Raw genomic sequence first — 23,536 nt, 5'->3', positions numbered from 1 at the left:
CAAAGCACTAACTTTCCGCTTTTAAACTCTGCCTCAGTAAGGAGCATATCTATTAGCATTGGCTTAAAAGATTTCAGAGTCCAAAGAGGATTTTCAATAAGCTGGTCGCAGCTTTAAACTTTTGATCGAAGACATTAATGATGAAGTACATTTTGAATTTTAACGAGCGTTGGCACACTAGGTTATTCATCAAGGACGAGGTGGTACAAAATTAATCACCCTATCTGAAGATATGTAATAGCGTCTTATATCAATCATATTTTAAACTTATAAACTAGGCAGCTGCAGTAAACAAAGAGGCAAGCGCTTAAATGGCAATAACTTTGCGAACAAAACGGGGCATATTTGACTTGAATCGGATAATTCTAAGTACGCTAAATAAAGCGTCAAATTTCGATCACAAATACGACATTTATTTTCCCCCAACCCAATATATAGGTATATATAATATCTCGGAGTCGGCTAGAGACTTTAGATCACTCCATTTGTGGAACAACATCACAACGCTTACCACAAATAAGAGGGGGAGCTCAACCAAACACCCAGAAAGGGAGTACGCGCCAATATTTTTTATGGGGAGCTTTTTCATGGCAGAAATACACTCGGAGATTTTCCGATTCCTGCCGATGGATTTGGTGTTTCACCGAGATTCGAACCTACCTTCTCTCTGAATTCCGAATGGTAGTCACGCACCAACCCATTCGGCTATGGCGGATATATTAGTTATAATAAAGATATATTTAACAGGGATTTGGGATTATTTTAGATAGTCGTATATATGTACAGAATGTAATCTGTAAGATAAAATGAATAAATAAAAATACCAAGAAGCGCACAGCGTATTAGCAGCAGAACTTAAACTTAAAGCACATCTTTGATGTATGTCACTGAGCTGCCCACAGCCCACACTTCTCTTATGTGTACAAAATTAGATGAGAGGCTAAGTGGATGAAAAATTGTGCCAGAGTTCGTATTCCTAATTTAATAGCCTTTAAACCCTTTGACATACGCAACTAATCGGGGTTTTATAAGCTTTATTGGCAAAAGAAAAATCAGCTGGACAATGTGATGTACAAGAAAGTATAACTTTAACAACGCATTCATACATTTATACAGATATATCTTCATGTGTAAATGTACAGGGTCTTACGAGTTCGACTTTCTTTCCTAAATTCATATTAAACACATATTTGGAATGAGAATTCCTCTACTGATTATTGTCACATGTAGTAGAGGGTTCACATAAATGATATTTATCAAATGTCTCCCGGGAGCATGGCAAGATAACATGAAATGGTGCTCAGGCATAATTGGAGCTCTATCTAAAGCTTATATTGTGTCTGATTTTTTCACTTATAAACTTTAAGAATATGTTTTTGAGATAGCTTTACAGTATATTCTCCAAATGTATTAAATTTGGTTGGGTTAGCGACTAAGTAGCTGAAGAATACCGTGGAATTCTTTCTTCAGGTATTTTTAGTTGTCCGAAAGCTGATTATTTCCTTGGTTTTGTGGCATTTAGTATAATTTGTTGTATGTGGCTTGAACTTCATACTATCGACAATAGGATAAAATAATTTTGTTATTATCACAAATGTTGAGCCTCTTCAATGCATTCCCTAACAGCAAAACGGAAACGCCGATCGGCGTGTCGCACATCCCCATATAAGTTATGGCCAGAGTAAGGAATGATATGTTCCCATGCCACGTAATTCGCTCTCCCGTTCGTAGTTAACTTCCCAACTACACTCCCTTATTATGTTATTCGCCATACAATATTTTGAGAGTTAATTACCTTTAAATTACCTCATTTCTAAGTAATTCAGTCTCAATTACCATGCGAATTGTGGACAAATCTTATCTTAATTTTAACGGATTTTTATTTAAATCAGCTGTCAAACCCTATAAAAAGAGTTCTAGCTTTATTTTCTTCCTCTTCGTTGATAATCACTGTACATAACAATAATAAAAATAAGGAACCAAGCACAAGATGGAGAGCTGTCAAAGTGAATTTGGAATCGCGGAGAAAATAGAGTAATTCGCGAATTACTTCGAGAGCGATTTACGTGCCGTGTGAACATAGCATAAGCATGCCCCGATTTCATTGAAACTTAAGATTTACTTTAATTTCACCCAGGAGAAAAAAAAATGGAATGCAGTAAATATCGACTCATTACCACGCCTACCCCTCATGAGGGCGGAAATATTAATATTATCCGATTTTACTGAAATTTTACTGTATTTGCCTTGCCTATAGAAATTTACATCTGATATATGGTGAAGATTGACCAACTTATACGTCCGCCACGCATGCAAAGCGAGTTAGAGTAAATAAGTTAACAAAAATCATTAGACTCCTCTGCACTTTTTTAAATGCACATACGTCCGCCACGCATGCAAAGCGAGTTAGAGTAAATAAGTTAACAAAAATCATTAGACTCCTCTGCACTTTTTTAAATGCACAACAGAGTCAGGAAAAAATTTATCAAGGAGAATTCTGAGCCACTTTAAAATTGAACATTATTCCACTAAAATTTAATGCGCTATAAAACTGCGGCGGCCGCCGTAGCCCAATGGGTTGGTGCGTGACTACCATTCGGAATTAACAGAGAGAACGTTGGTTCTCGGTGAAACACCAAAGTTAAGAAAAACATTTTTCTAATAGTCGTCGCCCCTCGCCAGGCAATGGCAAACCTCCGAGTGTATTTCTGCCATGAAAAAGCTCCTCATAAAAATATCTGCCGTTCGGGATCGGCTTAAAACTGTAGGTCCCTTGATTTGTGGAACAACATCAAGACGCACGCCACAAATAGGAGGAAGAGCTCTGCCAAACACCCAAAAAAGGGTAAACGCGCCAATTATAATATATGTGTATATATATAAAACAGCATACCAATTATTTTTCTTTTATTTCTGATTAAAAAGTTAGAAAGTTTTATGGAAATACCTCGAATTTCCTTAAAATTTTAGAAAAAGTTTTAAACATTACTTTCTATGATATTTATTTTAGAATAAAACATAATTCAAAATTGGTGAAAATTTACAGATTACAGATTTTTCGCGGAATGTATTAAATAATTGATAAATTTTATTGAATTTTTGTAATACATCTATTAGTTCTCAATGCAATACAAGTAGTAAATGTTGAGTTTCTACAACTTTTGCCGGACTCCTGACACTGTTCGACGTCTTCAGCAAAAATAAAAAATAATATATGAAGACTCCTATTATGAAATTCAAGCACTTTAGACTTGTACTGCGGGCAAGAAACAACGTAAACTAATGTTTTTACACCAGATCAGCCAACTCAGAAGCATCGATTAACTTTATTGGTTCACCCTCTGTGCGACGACTCTAACAATGAGAAATTTCGAATTTGCACAATTTACACAAGGCGAATGCTTAAAAAGTGATAAAAGATGAACAGCTGATTTTCTTGCGATTTAGTAGTTTCAATGGCAAAACGAATTTTTCTTTGCTGTTGTATTGTTTGTTTGTTACGTAGGTAAGTGAAATGGTTGAAGTATCAGTCTGGCACTCCTCAAGTAGCACTAAAGCGTCCTCTTGATACCATTTTTAGACCTCCAGCTTGTAGATATGTACAGCCAGCCTGGGCTGTTGATGTAGTGAAGAAGGTTGATTGGGTTTAGGTTAGCGCACTGCCCCAGGCTGTCGAAGAAAGGAGCACCCAGTGACCTTAATCGACTAGCTGCCAAGCTCGGACATTTACAGAGAAAGTGCTCAACAGTCTCCTTCTCTGAAAAGTCCCCGTTTCTACAAAGGAGATTAAAGGGTAAACCTAGCTTTTCTGCGGGTGTGGTGATCGTCAAATGGCCACTAAGCCAATTTGCAAATTGAATGACGTGGAGACCTCGCGGACTTTCTGCGTCTATCATACTGGAGCCAAAGGGTTTTCGAAATAGCACACGAATGGAGCTCCATTTGCTCTGAGAAATAAGATGTGGTTAACGATCTTCATTTGTCAATATTCTGATCGAAATTTTGATATTGGAAATACCAAATTGCAGAAAATAAAACACCTGTCCTTTTTCTTGCACCTCTGCCATCAGCTTGTATGAATTCGCCTTGGATGCAAAATTGTCCCAGTGGATTTAAGTTTTACATAATTTAGTAAATTTTAGTAACTTATAGTTTTCCTAAGTATATGCGCAAGAATGTTAGAGAGGAAGATTGCTCCTTCCCAATTCATAGTGTTGTAAGAGTCCACCAATAAATAAACAAAAGGAAAGGGAATTATTGTTTTTAAGGAGGAAGAGTAGCCGAAAGCAATAGAAACCACCAAACACAAGAAGTTCTATGCACACACACAGACTTTCCAAGGCGTCTTCCGCATATTTTGTATTGCGAAGGGAGCTGACGTCGGAGTTAAGTAACTGTTGTTTAATGGCGCCACCTTCAGTACTCTATTCGCTTTGCTATATACGAGTATGGAAGAAGAGTTTATTATACTAGTAAAACTCCTCAAAAATACAGCAGCTAAAAAAGAAACTCGAACTTGAACCACGCTTTATTTGCTTGCATACATACATACATACATACAAACAGAGTGTTAAAAACAGAAAATAAAATACTTAAAGAGGTAAAAATAGTAAACTCTTTATGAGGATCTCATCATTCCCGTTGTATCGCATGGCGCAGATGCTTCGACGATAAGAACATCCGATGAGAGGTCCCTTGGAGTGTTTCAGTGAAAGATTCTGCGGAAGATTACTGCACCTTTGCAAGTTGGCGTCGGCGAGTAGTGTGAACGATGGAAAAATGAGCTGTATGTCATTTACGATGACATATATAGTGCATAGCGCAACGAATAAAGATCCAGCGGCTACGTTGGCTGGGTCATGTCGTCCGAATGGATACAAACGCTCCGGCTCTGAAAGTATTCGATGCGGCCCAGCTGGTGGTAGCAGAGGAAGAGGAAGGCCTCCTCTACGTTGGAAAAACAGGTGGAGAAGGACTTGGCTTCACTTGGTGTGTCCAACTGGCGCCGGTTAGCACATCTGGTGCACTTTGTTAAAATCAGCAAAAATCATTTATCACGCCAATCAGGAAGAAGAAGAAGAATAGCATGAACTAAATAAACAAAAAGCTCTCCAAAGCTCATTACCGGATTACGATAGAGTAGTATTTTCAAATATCTCAACAAAAAATGGAAAATCAGAGCTGCAGCATCATCAAACTGGAACCAGACTGGTTGCTTTTGGTCTAAATGTCATAGCAATCATTGCACTCTGCAGAATGCATTCCATAGAAAAAAAAACATACCAACAACAACATGCAAGTAACGAAAAAAAGAATAAAGGATAATTTGCCATAATTCCAAAACCAAAGGTATGCTGCCCATTGGTAACAAAACTTTTCTGCTTCGTTTTGGCCAATTCTATCACTTCACTAGGAACAATCTGGGGCTTATTGTGCTAAAATTTTTAATACGCCCTAAAATATAGGGTACCTCAGTAGGCTTTGCGCAATAGATCTCTCTCGGTCGCAGTGCGTAGTAGCCTTATAAAAATAACAATAATAATAATCACTTCACTAAATATGTTACATATGCGTTCTTTAACACCCTGTATGCATACGCCAAGAAAATTTTCGCTGACAAGCTGACCGACATACAAAGTGAAACCGTTTGCAACAGCGCCACGTATATCCACACAGTATTAAGCAAACACAATGAAATGTCTGCATCTTAAAAGCTTTTTTTGTGTGTAATTTCATTGGAAATCACCACTGCAAAACTTGATGGTCACTTGGCGCAACCCACTCGTAATGTAAACCCATTAAAACTTTGTATTTTCATTATTTTTCTTATTTTCAACGCGTTAATACCAAATGGTTTGCTATGTGTGCATACATACATACATGAATACGTACATACATACATACATGCATGCATACATACATACACACATACCTACGTACATGCACATATGTATTGCTTGATCTAGTGCAGCTTAATTCTGCCGTTTTTCTTTCGCAAAATTTTTCTAGACGAGAAATCTGATACAACTGGTACGAAAAATGAAAAAGCACAACAGTAGCAATATTACGCGCATAATGACTGAATAAGCCAATATGTATTGGGGTAGCGCCACAAAGAGGACACACACTTACACGAGTATAAACGCCAAAACTTCAATTCGATTGTAGCAAATGCGTTAAGAAAAAATTGGAAAATATGTAGCAAGAAAAAGGCAAAACACCAAAAAAAAAAACGAAACCAAAAAAAAAAAAAACAAACCAAACAAGATAGAAAATGCTCATATCCTTCGATAATGCAACTTCTACTTCACTTCGGTTTATGCTGCATTGAACAAGGGCTTTTGCTTTTACGGCTGCAAACGTGCCTGCTGTTGGTTGGATAGCATTCATACACACACACACGCCTACACGCTTACACACACACACATGCGCAGGCATATTGCTATTACTTTCGTGCTCTTTTGCAAAAGTTCTGCTCGTCCTTTCTCATTTTCGTTGCATTAGTATGGCGCATTAAAGGATTTCCGGGCTGCCACAGAATCAACTCAACACACTCAGCGCCCATTCTATTCGAAGTAAACTCAATTAAATGCGGTCGTAAGTTTGATTAAAAGCATCGAATGTGCACTTTTGACTGGCAGCACTCATTTCCTTTCTTCATTTGAACTTTTATTTTTCCAACTTTTTTCTTCGCACTCTACTACTTAAGGTAATTCAGTTAGAAGTGAGTTACGAATTTTGTCGACTGTCTTGTATTGGATGCGACTTAAAGCTACAATTGTATGTATGTGGTTGACTAAGGCAGCTTTGATTTTAATTTAAGTGCAATTCAAGTATGCCACCCTCTTCACTAACTACTTCTACGTAAATATTTTAAAATATGGTCTAGGGGTTGTGAAGTTTGTAGTATAGTTCAAGTTTGAGCTATAAATAATTTTAATTTTTGAAGGTACACAAATTGATTTTGTACTGCAGAAAATTTTGAAACTTTTGAATATATGACATTTTGGCAATTTATTCGGCAGTACAATCAACTCACCAATCGATTTCAGGCTCTGCAAGGGAATGCATCCTAACCGAAGTAAAAATAAGGAACGTAAACACCGTTTGTTAATTGTAAGACCGCGTGCCTCCTCTTATTTGTGGTGTGCATCTGCTGTTTTCCCACAAATGGAGGGGCAGTTTTATGCCGCCTCCGAAGGACAGATGATTTTTTATGAGAATCTTTTTCGTGACAAATAAACTCATAGGTTTTTCATTACCTGACGAGGAGCGACGGCTATTAGAAAAAAGTTGTTCTACCAACTGGTATTTCGTGCCCGAGGTTTCACACCTCTGCACTTTCGAATGACGGACACGCACCAACCCATTCGGAACAAGCAAAAAAAACCCAAGCGGACGGTCAGGTGCACAAAGTCTAGACAGACTGCAGCGATTGTCCACTAAGGAACACACGCAGACTCATAGCACATTATGATAGCGTATGGGGATCTTAGATACAGCATCATCGTGGCACATAAGGTCTAAAATGGTCCTTCCACTTCACCATGTGAATATACGCCTAGTCTCAGAGTGTGCCTAGCTATTAGACAGTGTGCCGTTATAACAGAAATTAGCGTACTTAGACTACTATATCTTGGGTCTGCAGGAGTTATGTGTATTTACCATTGAGAGGCGGCCACAATTGTCGAGCGATTCTGCAGGTGGGAGCTTTACGCCATCTTTCGTTCGCTATTCTAACAAATTTCTCATTATTGCTATAACTAATAACTTGCATGCTTGTAAGGGCATGGCCGTATCACTGTCTTCCTATATGTTCGTTAGGAAGTTTGGTGCCGAGTCTCACTACAATTCCGTTCGATGTCGCAGATGTCTCAATGGGCAATAACCATTGTTGCATTTTTTCCTAAATGTCTCAGCCATCTCGTTAAGAGGTGGGCGGTAATTCATTGCTATCTTAGAGGCTGTTGCCCGGTTTGTGTGAGATATTATCGCCGCCTGACTGACAGTGGAAGTGTAGATAATATCTGCTGGTATTGGATCATACTGTAAATGACCTTAATTATAATTGCACAGCACTTTTTTCTAAATCACCGCAGTAATGTGCTTACCTTTTTTCTATCGCCCACCTCAATATGGTCAGTTGTTGATACAAGCAGCACATATTAAGATTCCAATACAGCCCAACGCGTGATAAATCTTTCTAGGCCATTAACCCGGGTTTGACAATCACTAAGACGGCAGTCTTCATCCAGCCAGTACGATTACGTTACGTTTCAGCAAAGAAACTTAGGTGAAAGTTTGGTACAAATATTTATTACTATTCCGCGCCAATTCCCGTGGAAATAATGTACCAAGCTTCGTCGTGCTAACACTCTCTATCGAAATCATTCTAAAAAGTTTTCTGACTCATCGTCAAATGCTTGGGAAATGGAACAAATGCACCCTTGTTAGTTAGACTCCATTATTTCCGAGATTTTATCAACAGTTTTCGCGATCAGCTTACGCGAAGGTACCTCATCTGTGACATTCATTTAGCTGGAACAGGTTCGTTGGAACCACTGGTTTATTTTTAAATTTTTCTACTATATAATCCTAGTGATACCACATAGAAGAATGTATCAAACCTCCGCAACCGGCTACACCAAACTCAAAACAATCAAAGAGCTTTTTATGCGTAAATCGCTTTTCTTTACTTTTAAATTGCGTGTCTTTATTTTACCGGAAAATGCTAAATCTTTTAGTTTACTTACTTAATTATAATTATTTCTTTTGCGCTTGTAAAAGAGATGAAATATTGCGCATTCGCCTTACGAATAGATCTCTCATTTCATCGACTTTTTTTGAAACATTAAAGGACGGCCTTCTCTGCTCTGGCTTTCTCAACATTTTCCGCATTTTTATTGCAATCAGTGATCAAATTAACGATTAATATGGAAATAAAATGTTGGTATTTATGGTTTAAAAGACTGGATTGGTTTCGCAATTTTCTCTCAGATCAGAACCAACAGACTTGGATCAACTCAGCTACATCAAAAAAGGTATATGTCGATACTTTTCTATGACAAGTCTCGGTTATTACAATTAGGCTCCCATTATTATTTACATTAATGGCATAAATACTGTACTGAAATATTGTAGGATAAAACAGTTTACTGACATAGTTCTTTTCATTCAGAAATTCACTTAGGGCGATGAATAACTTAAGGACATGCAAGAAAAGGAATTATCACCGGCATTAGCGTTACCCAAAGTGGAGCATTCAAATCTCCCATTCGAGCTCTTGGAGTGCGGCTTAGACGACTTGTGCAACATGGGGAAGGAATATGGTTTGACCATGTTGATCAGGTCTTTTCAGTCGAATGGCCTAATTTGCGCGGTGTAGTTGGGCAATGTAGAGCTCCTTGTTGACCGTGGCATCCTTCTCGAGCATTTCCCAGTAAACCACGCGATTCCAGTCCCACCAAACATTGGATGACTTGGATGGCTTGACTCTCGGCTTTGGCGTATCTCCTGGAGCCGAGTATAGGCACCATTTCTCATCTCCCTTGACCATTCGGTACACAAAATGCTGTTTAGGGCTGCGTGTTGCTCGATGGCGGGCGATATGCTGAGAAGCAATTTGAAGGCGACTTTCTTTGTTTTTTCGTTGAGCTCGTGAGGCACCAGGCTCCCAATTTTTTAGTAAATCCCATTGAATCAAGGTGATTGAGAATTGTTTTATGATCACTGTTCATTTTTTCCGCCAACTCACGCCTGCTTTGGCGACCGTTCTCCTTTAAAAGTGATTTGAAACGTTCTTCATCGAATTCAGAAGGCCTTCCGCAGCGGGACATGTCATCGACGTCAAAGTCGTCTTATTTGAACTTTGCAAACTATTTCCTACTACACCTTCTCCATACAAGTCGGATATGTCGCGGGCCGCTTCGGCAGCTTTTTGGCCTGGATGAAAAGCAAAGAAGAGCAGGTGTCGAAAATGCTGATATTTGCCTTCAGGGTATTCCATTTCTAAACCTCAAAACTAATAGAAAATTAAATAACTCAAAAATAAAATAAAGTGAAATAAAATAATAGTTTGGAGAATGAGGGGAAAGAGTTTTATCGAATGAATGCTTACGCTTTGCCAAACAGTTGTAAAAGAAAAGAAAATATAAACACGCTATGAATTTATCCCCAACCCAATATATGGTCCATGCGATGGATTAGGCAGAAAAAATGTTTTCAAGTACGTGAACTCAAAAAGAAACAACAAAAAACTAAAATTATGTGTCACGCTTCTTCATAGAATTGCGTTGCATCCGTCGCTTCTTTGAAAATTTGTTTGTCAAAAGATGTAAAAACTTGAGACTTAAAGCATCAAATTGATTTTTTGAAAACTCTAGTGACCTAATGGCCATTTGAAATCTTATACAATTAGAAAAAGTTCTTTCTAATAGCTGTAGCTCCCCGGTAAACCTCCCAGCGTATTTATACTTAAACTTGTACATACAAATATGAGGAGAAGCTCGACTAAACCTCCAACAAAGGGTCTAAGCGCCAAATATCATATATACCCTATTTATTAGAAGGTTTCGGGAATGTTTGAGTTAAATTTCCGGCAAATTTATTTTATCTCCTTCAAAATATGACCCATCTAAAGCAACAAACATGTGCCAAAGTTTAACCCAGTCCCCCATGCACCCTCTAGTAGGCCGACGAAAGGATGGCCTTCAGCTCCTTCGTCGCATTCTCTTTGATCTCCTCTCCTGAAATTTCCTTCTACAAAGTGGTAACTTCAACTTGGGAAACAAAAAGAAGTCGCGCGGGGCCATATCAGGTGAACACGGTGCTTGGACGATGGTATTTACTTGGAGTTTGGTCAAATAATGATTTATGCTTTCACTTATAATAACCATCGGGTATTATGCAATTATTAGCTCTGATCCCACATGAACTTAGATACTTGTTAATCAGCTACAACTGGCTTTTAAAAATTCTACTTGAATCGTCCAAATATTCACAATTAGCCAAATCTTCGAAAAGACCCATGAAAGGAGAATCAACATACACCATCTTTTCGTCAATTTCAAAGCTGCATTCGACAGTACGGAAAGGAGTTACCTGTATGCCACGATATCTGAATTTAGTATACCCTCAAAACTAATACGGCTGTGCAAGATGACGTTGCTCAATACCAGGATTAGGAAGGATCTCTCCGAGCCGTTTGATACCAAAAGAGGTTTCAGACAGGGTGACTCGCTGTCGTGTGATTTCTTTTACCTGATGCTGGAGTGCATTGTACGAGCCGCAGATCTTAATCGCTCAGGCACAATATTTTATAAGAACGTATAATTGTTGGCCTATGCCGATGATATTGGCATCATCGGCCTTAACAACCGCGCTGTTAGTTCTGCCTTCACCAAACTGGATAAAGAGGCAAAGCGAATGGGTTTGGTGGTGAACGAGGACAAAACGAAGTACCTCCTGTTTTCAAACAAACAGTCGGCGCACTCGCGTATCGGTACCCACGTCACTGTTGACAGTTATAATTTTGAGGTTGTAAAAGACTTCGTGTATTTAGGAAACAGCATTAACACCGATAACAATGTCACCCTTGAAATCCAACGTAGAATCTCTCTTGCCAACAAGTGCTACTTTGGACTAAGTAGGCAATTGAGCAGTAAAGTCCTCTCTCGACGAACAAAACTAACACTCTACAAGACTCTCATCATGCCCGTCCTAACGTATGGCGCAGAAGCTTGAACGATGACAACATCCGACGAAGCGACGCTTGGAGTGTTCGAGAGAAAGATTCTGCGTAAGATTTTTGGACCTTTGCACGTTGGCAACGGCGAATATCGCAGACGATGGAACGATGAGCTGTATGAGCTTTACGACGACATAGACATAGCGCAGCGAATAAAGATCCAGCGGGTACGTTGGCTGGGTCATGTCGTCCGGCTTTGAAAGTATTCGATGCGGTACCAGCTGGTGGTAGCAGAGGAAGAGGAAGGACTTCTCTGCGTTGGAAAGATCAGGTGGAGAAGAACTTGGCTTCGCTTGGTGTGTCCAATTGGCGCCGGTTAGTGCGAGAAAGAAACGACTGGCGCGCTTTGTTAAACTCGGCCAAAATCGCATAAGCGGTAATAGCGCCAATTAAGAAGAAGAAGAAGGCTTGAATTGAGTGCTTCACGTGAACACTTTTCATGAGTATTCTTAATTATTTACTTAAGTTTTCTTTAAGAGAAAGTTAAAAGTGTGCTACGCGCAAATGTATGCCAACAATATCAGGTCACATGCAAGTTTTCACAAATATTTAAAGCGTAAAACATTCCACACTGACCACGCTGGTATACTGTATTTGGAAAAACGCTGAAAAAAAGTATTTTTGATTTGGTAAATGGGTGTAATACCAGGTACGTACATGTGCTTGTATATTTCTAGGCATTCGCAAAATACCAAAACATGCGCTTATTCGCATACTCGCACACAGACTTGTTTATGGCCGCGCTCGAATTGACCACTTTTTAAGTTTTGGACACATGACACTCACATTCCCACTCGTTGCGCACGGCAGGATTACTTTTTTCGCTGAAAAAAAAAAACAAACAAAACAAAAATGAATACTCATGCCGTTTCTTGTTTTAAAATTTTTTAGTCTTTGAGTTTACGTTTATTTACCCGCTCGCATTTTACGTGCCTGTGCTATGCGAAAGAATGATTGTGATTTGTTGCGTTACTCAGTTTGGAGCTACGGCATTCATGCAACGCGATGCACAAAGGATGCCACAGGGCGAGCAAGTCTAGTTAGCGTTGGCTTGTGCATAGCTTCCAATTGAAATTTCTTGCTTGTTTATTTGGGATTTACCAACGTGGTTTCTACCCTGTAGGAACATGAAAAAGTCTGGAATTAATTGTTACATTAGGGTTCTGTAAAGGGGGTAAGTTATTATACAGGGTACTTACGGTAGTTGAGGACCTGCATATACATATATGTGGCTATAACATCCCGAAACCATAATTTTTCTTTTTGCTCTTTTTCAGACAAGGTATGGACAACAACAACGCAATAAATGAAGAGGCATACAGTTATAGTCTGTAGATGTGCAAAGCACGCCGAAATCTTTAATTTTCTTAGGTCCTACTTGGATTCTGAGTGTAGGCGATGATAGCCCATACCTACATCTTTCAGCAAGACTCTGCTCATTTACACAAACCGATGGGGACATAAGATTGGATGGCTGAAAATTTCCATGACCACCTAACACCGAACTTATAGCTACTTATAGCGGCCACGTTGAATGGGCGGGATCGAATTCGTCGCAGAAGGTCAGAATCTTAGGGGAAGTGATATATTCTGCTTATGTTGTGATCCGTCGGGCTCCTTAACAATTCCAAAGGATTTTTTGTCGTTAAAGTAATGCTGTCGTTGGGCTTCAAGATCCGAGCAGAATACAAGAAGGTGATTAATGGTGATTACAAAACGGACAGCAACTAAGGGAGGGTATGAGAGCACGGTTTCGTTCGAGTAATACTGGTTGACTATTATCAGGTTCACATTTATGTTTGACATCATAAGAACATCCTTATTAAGAGCCTTTAATGTTACGATATTGGAGTAAGAAGGTAGGAGTTCCAAATTCTAAGAGCTATGAAAGAATTTAATTTTCTGTCAAATTCTTATATGATTGACTTTTTTAATAAAATATAACTTCAAGTTATCATTAAATGAAATGTTTGTGTACAATGTGATCCAAAATTACTCATCTTATACCGAAATTTTTAACTTTTTCAAATGGCGTCGTACATCAATCATATTTGACACTTGTGAACTAGGCAGCTGGAGTAAACAAACAGATAGGCAATGGGGCATTCCCATGGCAGCCGGTTCTACGTTACCGGAATGACTCGACTTTTTCCCAACCAAGGGCTGCCGCCCAAGTAAACTAGCCCTGTCTAGTGTACCGTATCCCACAGGCAATGGGGGATACGAGGGGTGCCTTTTATATTTCGGGATTTGGCAACCCTGGTGTTGCAATGTGGCAACTGACAGCTGTATCACAAAGTTTGATATTTTTTGGCTTTTACGTACTCAGAACGTTTTGAAATACCAGCACTATTTGTGTTGTTTACAGTAACTTAAAAGATTCATCTCGGTCCAAAAATGGAATTAAATCGGGAACATTTTCGTGCGATTATTTTTTACAACTTTCTTTTGGCGATGTAGCTCCATCAAGGACCAGTGTTTATCGATGGTATGGTGAATTCAATCGTGGTCGTAGTTCAGTCCAAGACGAATTTCGTGAAGGTCGTCCAAAATCAGTTGTTGTTCCGAAAACCATTGATGCTGTGCGCGAACTGATATTGCTAGATCGTCATGTGACCTATCGTGAGATTGAGACAATCTGCAATATTGCTAAACATTTGACTGTCAAAAAAAATTGTTCGCGTTGGATCTCACACAATTTGTCAATCGCTCAAAAAAAGGCTCGTGTCGATTGGTCGAAGGAAATCCTCAGAAAATACGATCGCGGGGCTTCGAAACACGTCTATGACATCGTGACAGGTGATGAATCATGGATTTACGCGTATGAGCACGAAAGTAAACAGCAGTCGACTGTATGGGTGTTTCAAGATGAGCCAAATCCAACAAAAGTTGTTCGCGCACGAAGCACTTCCAAACAAATGGTCACCTGTTTTTTCGGAAAAACTAGACATGTCGCAACCATACCACTAGAACAACGCAGAACAGTAAATTCTGAGTGGTACACAACCATTTGGTTGCCAGTTGTCTTCAAAGAAATTAGGAAAACCAATCGCCAAAGACGGATCACTTTTCACCAGGACAATGCGACTTCTCACACATCGGCTCAAACAACTACATTTTTGAGAACCGAAAACATCGAATTAATGGGTCATCTGCCGTATAGTCCTGACTTGGCACCGAATGACTTCTTTTTATTCCCGTACGTAAAAAACAAACTGAGAGGTCAACGTTTTTCGACACCTGAAGAAGCGGTTGCGGCATTCAGAATGCATGTTTTGGAGGTACCTCATTCAGAGTGGCAAAAGTGCTTCGACAATTGGTTCAAACGCATGCAAAGGTGTATAGATCTTCATGGAGAATATTTTAAAAAAACAATAAAGTGATTTTCGATGATTAAAATTTGTTTTTGTTCTCTAATCCCGACATATAAAAGGCACCCCTCGTACATGCATCTGTTCGAAAAAAATGTTCATTACTTAAAAAATAAGTTTTTAGTTTAGTATGGAAGTTACTCAAAACTCCAATTAGATGATACAACTACTTGAAAAGGACTTCCATCCCTCAAGATAATTTTTTTTTTATTTTGTAAATTTTTTTTTTGTAATAACAAAAATGGATGATTGATTTTGCGCCACCTTTTATAAATATATACAACTACTTGAAAAGAATTTCCATTACTCAAAATCAATCTTTTCTATTTTGTAAAAATGTTATTTAATAACTAAATTGGGTGACTAATTCTGCTCCTCCTTGTATATATATATACATACAGGGTGCGCCATCTTTCATGTCGGTATTTACACGCTGAATAATTTTGTCATTTATTAACCGATCGACTTCAACATACATTTTTTTGATACGGTAATTCAGTACAATTTCAACAATGTATCGCTTTACACCGAAACAACACGCTGAAATAGTGACGCTCTATACATCCAAAATAGTCGTTCTGTTGTTCTAACTCAACGCGCATATCGCAAAAAGTATCGCGGCAAACAGGCACCGTCTAACAATACTATTTGTCGTTTGGCTCGATTTTTTTTGAGCACGGGACAATAGGAGATCGTCAACATGCCGTTCATCAAGGATCAAGACGTTCCAATGAACTTGTTGAAGCAGTGAGGGAGAGCGTTGCCATGGAGCCAACAGTATCGTATCGTCTTCGCGCTCAGCATTTTGACGTCAGTGAAACCATTTTAAAGAACAATTTAAATTTGTTTCCGTATAAAGTGCAATTGACACAAAGAATATTGCCGACAAACCATTCACGTCGCTTGGGGTACGGCCAAACAGTCGCTCGAATGTTTGACACTGAACCCAAATTTTAATGAATGACGAGGCACATTTTAACCTCTCCTGCAGCGTAAATAAACAAAATTGCCGCATTTGGAGAACTGAGAATCCACTCGAGATCCATGAAACGCCATTGCATGACCGCAAAGTAACTGTTTGGGCCGGCATTTGCGCCAAAACCATCATTGGGCTATATTTTTACCGAGAAAACGAAACGATCGATGGAAACCGATATCAATGGATGTTGGCTCATTATATCTGCCCGCGAGAGAAAGGTTCAGACGGTTACTGGTTTCAACTAGACGGTACGCCATGCCACACTGCGCATGCAACAATTGAATTTATGCTACGAAAATTCCCGAGAGGTCTAGTGTCAAAAAAGGCGGCATCAACTGGCCCCCAAATAAACTGACTGAACCCCCCCAGACTTCTTTTGGTGGGGTTATCTGAAAAGTAAGGTTTGCGCCAACAAGCCGCAGGCTATTGACTAGCTTAAAGCAGACATTCGTGCCGAAATCGACGCTATAAAAGCCGAAATGCTTGACAAGGTGATGACAACCGCAGAAAAAAGGTCGCAGTTTGTGATTGCTAATAAAGGTGGCTACTTGGTTGATATTGTATTCAAAAAAAAAAAAAAAATTGTTTTAATAAATTGTAAATAACCAAACTAAATAAAAATAACTCACTATTCAAATTAGTTGTTTTTTTTTTTTTCAAAGTTATTCATTGTTTTCATATCGACATAAAAGATGGCGCACCCTGCATATATAACAATTTGAAAAAGATTTTTATCACTCAAAATCTCCTTTTTATTTATTTAGTAAAAAATGTATTCAAAACCAAAAATGGGTGATTAATTTTGCGCCACTTTGTATTTATTTTAATTGTATTAAAATAGTCTATCCCAATCGTGTTTCTAAATTGTTAACAAATAAATAAATAAATAATTATAAGACCTTTCCTTACAAAGTTTCGAAAAAAAACGAAATATTACTTGCCAATCGCTTATTTTTCGAGAAAGTCTTACTCAAGACGTAAACGAGGCTTTGGGAAATTTATGAACTTTTTTTTGTGCAGCATGTTGTAGTACCATAAATCATTTTTTATTGCCTGGTAGATATCAATTTTTTCTCTACATATCTTTACAACGCTAGGCACAGACCATTATTGCCATAAGCCAGCTTCCTCTTGGTCCTACAGGGTAGCAAGTGCCGCATGCTATCTGTTGTGATGCTGTGCTGGCGAGTTTTCATCTGGTTCCTATATGGACCACCACTTTATTGCTAGCATGGATTTGATATTTCGTCTCCCAATTGGTTTATGAGAATTCATAAAATTTCAAACGCGACCAAGGCGTTGCAAACGTTTCCGAATATTTACGCGTATGTTTCTTTCGAAATAAAAACAGTTTATCTGACAGCTTTGAATTTGTGCATAAATAGCAAATGCGGCACCAAACAAGTTAAAGGTCGTCGCAGAGTTTTCGTGTTTCGCTTTAGATTATTAAAAGCAAAAACTGTCAACACCAAAATTTCTATTATAAGCATAGGGGAATTTCATTATGCACATCTGCAAATGAGAAAGCACCCAACTCACCCAACCGAGGCACATTTTCTCGCCCCACATAATGCCAAAAAGTTTTCAATGCACTGCATATGCCATTGTTGTCGGTATCTCAAAGTTAGTAATGTGAGATTCTTTTTCTGCGATTCGACTACACTGCATGAAATTCATAACTTTTTTTGTTTTTCGTTTTGTTTGCGAGAATCTCAACGGTCTGCACAAACAATAGTTGGTACACAAAAAAAACAGACTGCAGGCGTTTGGGGAAGGCTTGTGTATTCAAGAGTTTTGCACTACTGTTCAATTATGCCACCTTACTCGCATACCATACATCCATCCTTCTACGCTGCTTCGCCTCGCCTTCAACATTTTATAGCTTCTTTCATTACGCGTTTAGTTCAACTTTGAATATGAAAGAACCAATAACAAATGCGCCAACTGCGTCGTTTCTATGCTTTTAAGCTGCGTTCTATTGTACTGTTGTCTTTGTTTATGGCACTCAAAAGAAATATCGAGTTGGCATATTCATTAGATTTACTGGCGCATAGAGACATCCTGCGTAAGTGTACCTACCCATTGTCACATTCAAAACAGAGATGCCTGCAACATAGCGGCGGTTCACTAATATAGTTTGGGTTCGTTTAAACGAAGTGTAACTGCATTTCATAGTCTTGGGGGTTATTTATGAAATAATATTAATTTAATTGTGAAAGTAAGACAATTTATCAGGCATGCATATGTATATGTGTAATATATGCCATATGCATGAAATCTCTATGCTAAAGTTAGCAAGCAGGGACGCAACGCTTTTGTTGAGGCACGGCAAGGAAAGCTCTTGAATAACGCATGAAAACAATAAGCCAAAAAGTTCAGCGAGTACAATAACGTAGCAATGCTGTCAACAAACATTTTACGATTTTTTTTAACTAATAAGATTCAAGCTAGTTACGTCATCTGGTTATTAATTCATTCATTTACAACCGGCTTAGGGGATAATTACTTGAAAATGCACGTTCTTATTGAGGCGCAGACTCTTACCAATACCGTACAGAAATTCTCAATGAAGATTTTGCTCCGTCAGTGCAATAGCTTCAGAGAAAGAACAGCTGCGGTACGGAGCTCAAATGATTGATTGAATAACTGGTAGGTGCCGTTTCATAAGCCTGCGCTAATCACTAAACTTCTCATCAGGTATATAAGACAAACAATTGAGCATAAGGGGCTAATATCGGACGTCTTCTTGGCGCAGGTGATATCTGGCAGTTATTCCATTACATTACCTGTTCTGATCAATGTATTAGGAGGACCGGAAGATGATGTCGTTTTAACGGTAAATTCAAATAAATAAATTTCTTATAAGTTGTTCTTTTTAATCAGTGATCCAATCACCACCGTTGGCAGCAACCTTTTACCATTGAAGTTGTGTACAAATTTACAATACTACAATACATCGATAAAAAATAACTGGTTTTTTCAATAAAATACCTGAAGACGGCATTTTTCATATCAACCAAATTTTAAATTTTTCTGTTTGTTAAGAAGTATTGCAGTGAACGGAATAAATGGAAATCCGATGGCGCAATATTGGCCAAGTAGGATGGGTGATGTAGTACCTGCCACCCCAATCCATTAATTTCACCAGCGCTTTTCTTGAGCAGTGATGATATATATATTTGGTTTGCTTCTAAGTTTGATTCAGAGTATTCGACAGTTCCTTTGTTATCTGATACGTATTTGCATATACTTTCGCCCTTAATAAGTCACTTTCTAAAGTTGTTTTTCTTCCTGATCGATATGAATCGGAAAGATCGAAGTTGCCGAATCTGAACTTAGAAAACCACCGTTGGCATTTACGAACATCTAAGGCCCTTGGGTAAATGTCACAAATGTTTTTGTTGACGACTGTTACATTACTATCCTTGCAATGGCGGATATGAATCTCTTCTTCTAGCCATGCCACTCAAAATAGCGAAAGAAAATTTAAGCTTTAAGTTTTCACAATTAAGCAAATCACTTCAACTCTGAAATGTTTGAAATGTCACTCTTTCAATAGGAAGACACAGAAGAACTTCAAGGCTTAAAAGGCCTTTTAACATAAAGCGTTTTTCAGTAAGAGCGCTTCAACTTTTGAACTTTTTTGAATAAAACACAAACGGTTTGACTTTTTTAACTAATTTTTTTTTTATTATCGAGTTTGAACATATACATTTAAGTATGAAATTCGATTTCTTTTGCGTGACCACCGCGTGCATGTTTTACGAAGTCCAATCGTTGAACCCAATTTTCGACCACTCTTTTGCATAAATCGGCCGAAATTCCAGCAATTTCGCGTTCAATATTGGCTCTGAGCTCACAAATCGTCGCCGGCTTGTTACTGTAGACCAATGACTTCACATAACCCTAAATAGGACAGCTTATTAAATGGACCGTAAAATGGCCGTAATGCTCTTAAAGTAGCAGCAACAGAACGATTATTTTCATAAAAAATTTGCACGATTTGCAATCGTTGCTCAAGTGTGTAGCGTTCCATGATGAAATGTATACTAATGAAGTTTACAAATGGCAAGCCAAAACTAAAAAATATTGCGTCGTTCGCCCTCCCTATCGGAAAAAAGTTGAAGCGCACCTATTAAAAAACCCTTTACATATAATACAAGTATGTACACACAGGCATATTTACGTTATTAGGGAGCGCACGTTATTTGCACCCAGCATCGAAAATTATGAATTTTGCACTTATCGAACATCAACGAAAACTTATTGATAATAGCTCTGTACTCGATTACTGAATTTTATTTAATTTTTCATTTTGAAACCACGATGAGTTGCGACAATAATGAAAATTATTGTACGATTCAGAAAATCCCTTTGAATAACTAAAATACCAGATCGAAAGCAATTAGTGCTGATACATGAGTTTGTTCTTTTCAGTCCGTACTACGATTTTCATCACTTCAAGTACGAGTATTTAGCTGAATTTAATATTCGAGCAATTTCAAAGGGCAGCGAGTCTTCAAGTATAAGGCATACCTTCAAGTGGAAGAAATTATATTGGTATTCATATAAGCGGCCACCGCAGACGAATGGGATGGTGCGAGACTACCATTCGGAATGCAGAGAGAACGTAGGTTCGAATCTGGGTTGAAGAAAAAGTTTTTTCTAATGGCGGTCGCCCCTTGGCAGGCAATGGCAAACCTCCGAGTGTATTTCTGCCATGAAAAAGCTCCTCATAAAAATATTGCCGTTCGGAGTCGGCTTAAAACTGTAGGTCCGTCCATTTGTGGAACAACACCAAGGCGTACACCACAAATAGGAGGAGGAGCTCGGCCAAATACCGGAAGAGGGTGTACGCGCCAATTAATTATATAATATATACATATATTAATACAGGGTGGCTGATGAAAGCCGCTACCAAAAAAAAATTGAATAACTTTTTTTCTTTTTAAGTTATCTGTTCCATTTTTGTTTTAATTTGCAGATTGATCTTTAAAATTTATTAAAATGGATAACTGGGACACGCAAAGAAGAATTTGGATAGTCCGCCGCTATCACGCACTGGAGTCCGTAGTTTTGGTACAGAGAGAGTTCAGGCGGATGTTTGGCAGCGATCCCCCGAGCAGATGGACCATAATGAGACTGGTGAATAATTTTGCTGAGAAAGGAACAGTCGCAAGAAGGCCTTATCATCGAAACCCCGCTGCAGCTATACAAAGCAGTCCAAGGGTTTCAACAAGAAGCTTATCTGCTCAACTTGGTGTCAGCCGACAGTCTTTGCAAACAATAATGCACAAAGATTTAGACTTATTTCCCTACAAAATTCAAATGGTTAACAAACTGAATGCAGCAGACTTGCCGATTCGCTTGGAATTTTGCCAGAAGATCCTGCAAATGGTGGAAGAAGACCAAAACATGTTAAACTGCCTTTTCATGTCTGATGAAGCCCATTTCGATTTAAACGGCAATGTGAACAAACAAAATTGTCGAATATGGAGTACTTCTAACCCACAGATACTCCACGAGACGGAATTGCATCCTCTTCGCGTGACAGTGTGGTGTGCGGTTTCTTCACGCTGTATTGTCGGGCCTTATTTTTTTGAAGAAAATGGTCACACCGTTACGGTTTTTTTTTTTTTTTTTTTTTTTTTTTTTTGTCGGGACAACTAGCAAGTGCAGCACTCAGACATTAATTGAGTCCATTGTACTACACTTGGATTCCCTTTTAATTTTCTTTAAATCTACCCGATCTCCGAAGAAATCTGAGTAGATCTTGTGGTGCCAAGGAGCCAAGATGGTCGCTTCTTAACACATCAGTGCCAAAGACCTCAAACCTGATTCGGGCGAAGGCGGGGCAGACACACAGGAAGTGATCCGCCGTCTCATCCTCCTCTTCACAAGCTGGGCAGAGTACACTGTCTGAGATGCCCAACCTTTCCATGTGCTTTGCCCACAGAAAGTGGCCCGTCATTAGTCCAACCAGCCGTCTGCACTCCCCTCTGCCTAATGACAGAAGGGTTTGCGACAGTCGATCGGACATGACAGGTAACATCAGTTTTGCCCATCTGCAGCCTCTCTCAGCCTGCCAAGCTCGCTTGTGGGTAGTAGTTACCCATTTGCTAACCGTGGCCGTGATGGCCGCAGAGGGGAGTGGCAAAGCGGGCTCTGGGCCAAAGAAATTGGCCTCAGAGCCCATCTTAGCTAAGGAGTCAGAGGTCTCGTTACCCGCGATACCCACGTGTCCCGGGACCCATGTTAGCATCAGGCTGTTATGTCTTCCGACATAGTTCAGCCTGGATTTACAGGACTTCACTACCCCTGATGTGGTTTGAGGGCTGTCTAAGGCCATAAGCGCAGCTTGGCTGTCGCTGCAGACACATATAGATCTGCCTCTCCATCGTTTTTCCACAACAAAGTTCATCGCTTCTTGAACTGCATACACCTCCGCTTGAAACACAGATGCATGCATTCCAAGAGCAAAGTGCAGTTTTGTCCCGCTGGATTCCACGTAGACCCCAGAGCCGGAGCCATGCTCGGTCCTGGAGCCATCCGTAAAAATGCGAAAACAGTGTTTGCCGGGCTCATTTTCTGAGTCTCCCCACAACTGAGCCTCTGGTAGCACTACACTGTATCTCTTTTCAAGTACGACTCTTGATGGCATTGAGTCAAGGGGCATGGAGAGAATCGTTGGATCGATGTCCATACCTTCTCTGTGTTCCAATGCCGGACAAGGGCCGTACCAGTTCCCACTGTGTTTCAGTCTGCAGATGGCCTTCAGGGCCTCTCCTCGGATGAAAGCATCAAGTGGTGGTAAACCAATCAGAGCATCTAGTGCCGGGCCTGAAGTAGTCGGAAAAGCTCCGGTGCAACAGATGGCCACAGTGCGTTGTAGTCTCGATAAGGTCCTCCTGACTTCCACTAGGGATAGTCTACTCATCCAGACCACTGATGCATAGGTGATAATGGGTCTTATCATAGCTGTGTAGATCCATAGGACCTTGCTAGGAGAGAGACCCCACGTTTTCCCAAAGACACCTTTGCACTGCCAGAAAGCTGTCAGCGCTTTGGATGCCTTTGTCTCAACGTGTGATTTCCATAGGAGCTTACTATCGAGGATTACTCCTAGATATTTAATTTCCTTGGATAGCTGGATTGTGACTCCTTTTAGCTTTGGCAGAACGATTCCGTCAAGCTTCCTCCTTCTGGTAAAGAGGACAATACCAGTCTTGGCGGGATTTGCCGACAGCCCGTTCGCACAGCACCAAGTGTCAATCCGATCCAGAGTTTTCTGCACTTTCCTGCAGATGTTCATAAGCGAAGAGCCTGTTACCAAACAAGCAACGTCGTCCGCATATGCTTGTGCGTAGACTCCCGAATCGTTTAAGGTGGTGAGTAGAGGATCGATTACCATGCACCAGAGCAACGGAGACAGCACACCGC

This window comes from Anastrepha obliqua, chromosome 5 (assembly GCF_027943255.1).
Source record: "Anastrepha obliqua isolate idAnaObli1 chromosome 5, idAnaObli1_1.0, whole genome shotgun sequence".
NCBI lineage: Eukaryota > Metazoa > Arthropoda > Insecta > Diptera > Tephritidae > Anastrepha > Anastrepha obliqua.
This window is presented reverse-complemented; position numbering follows the sequence as displayed.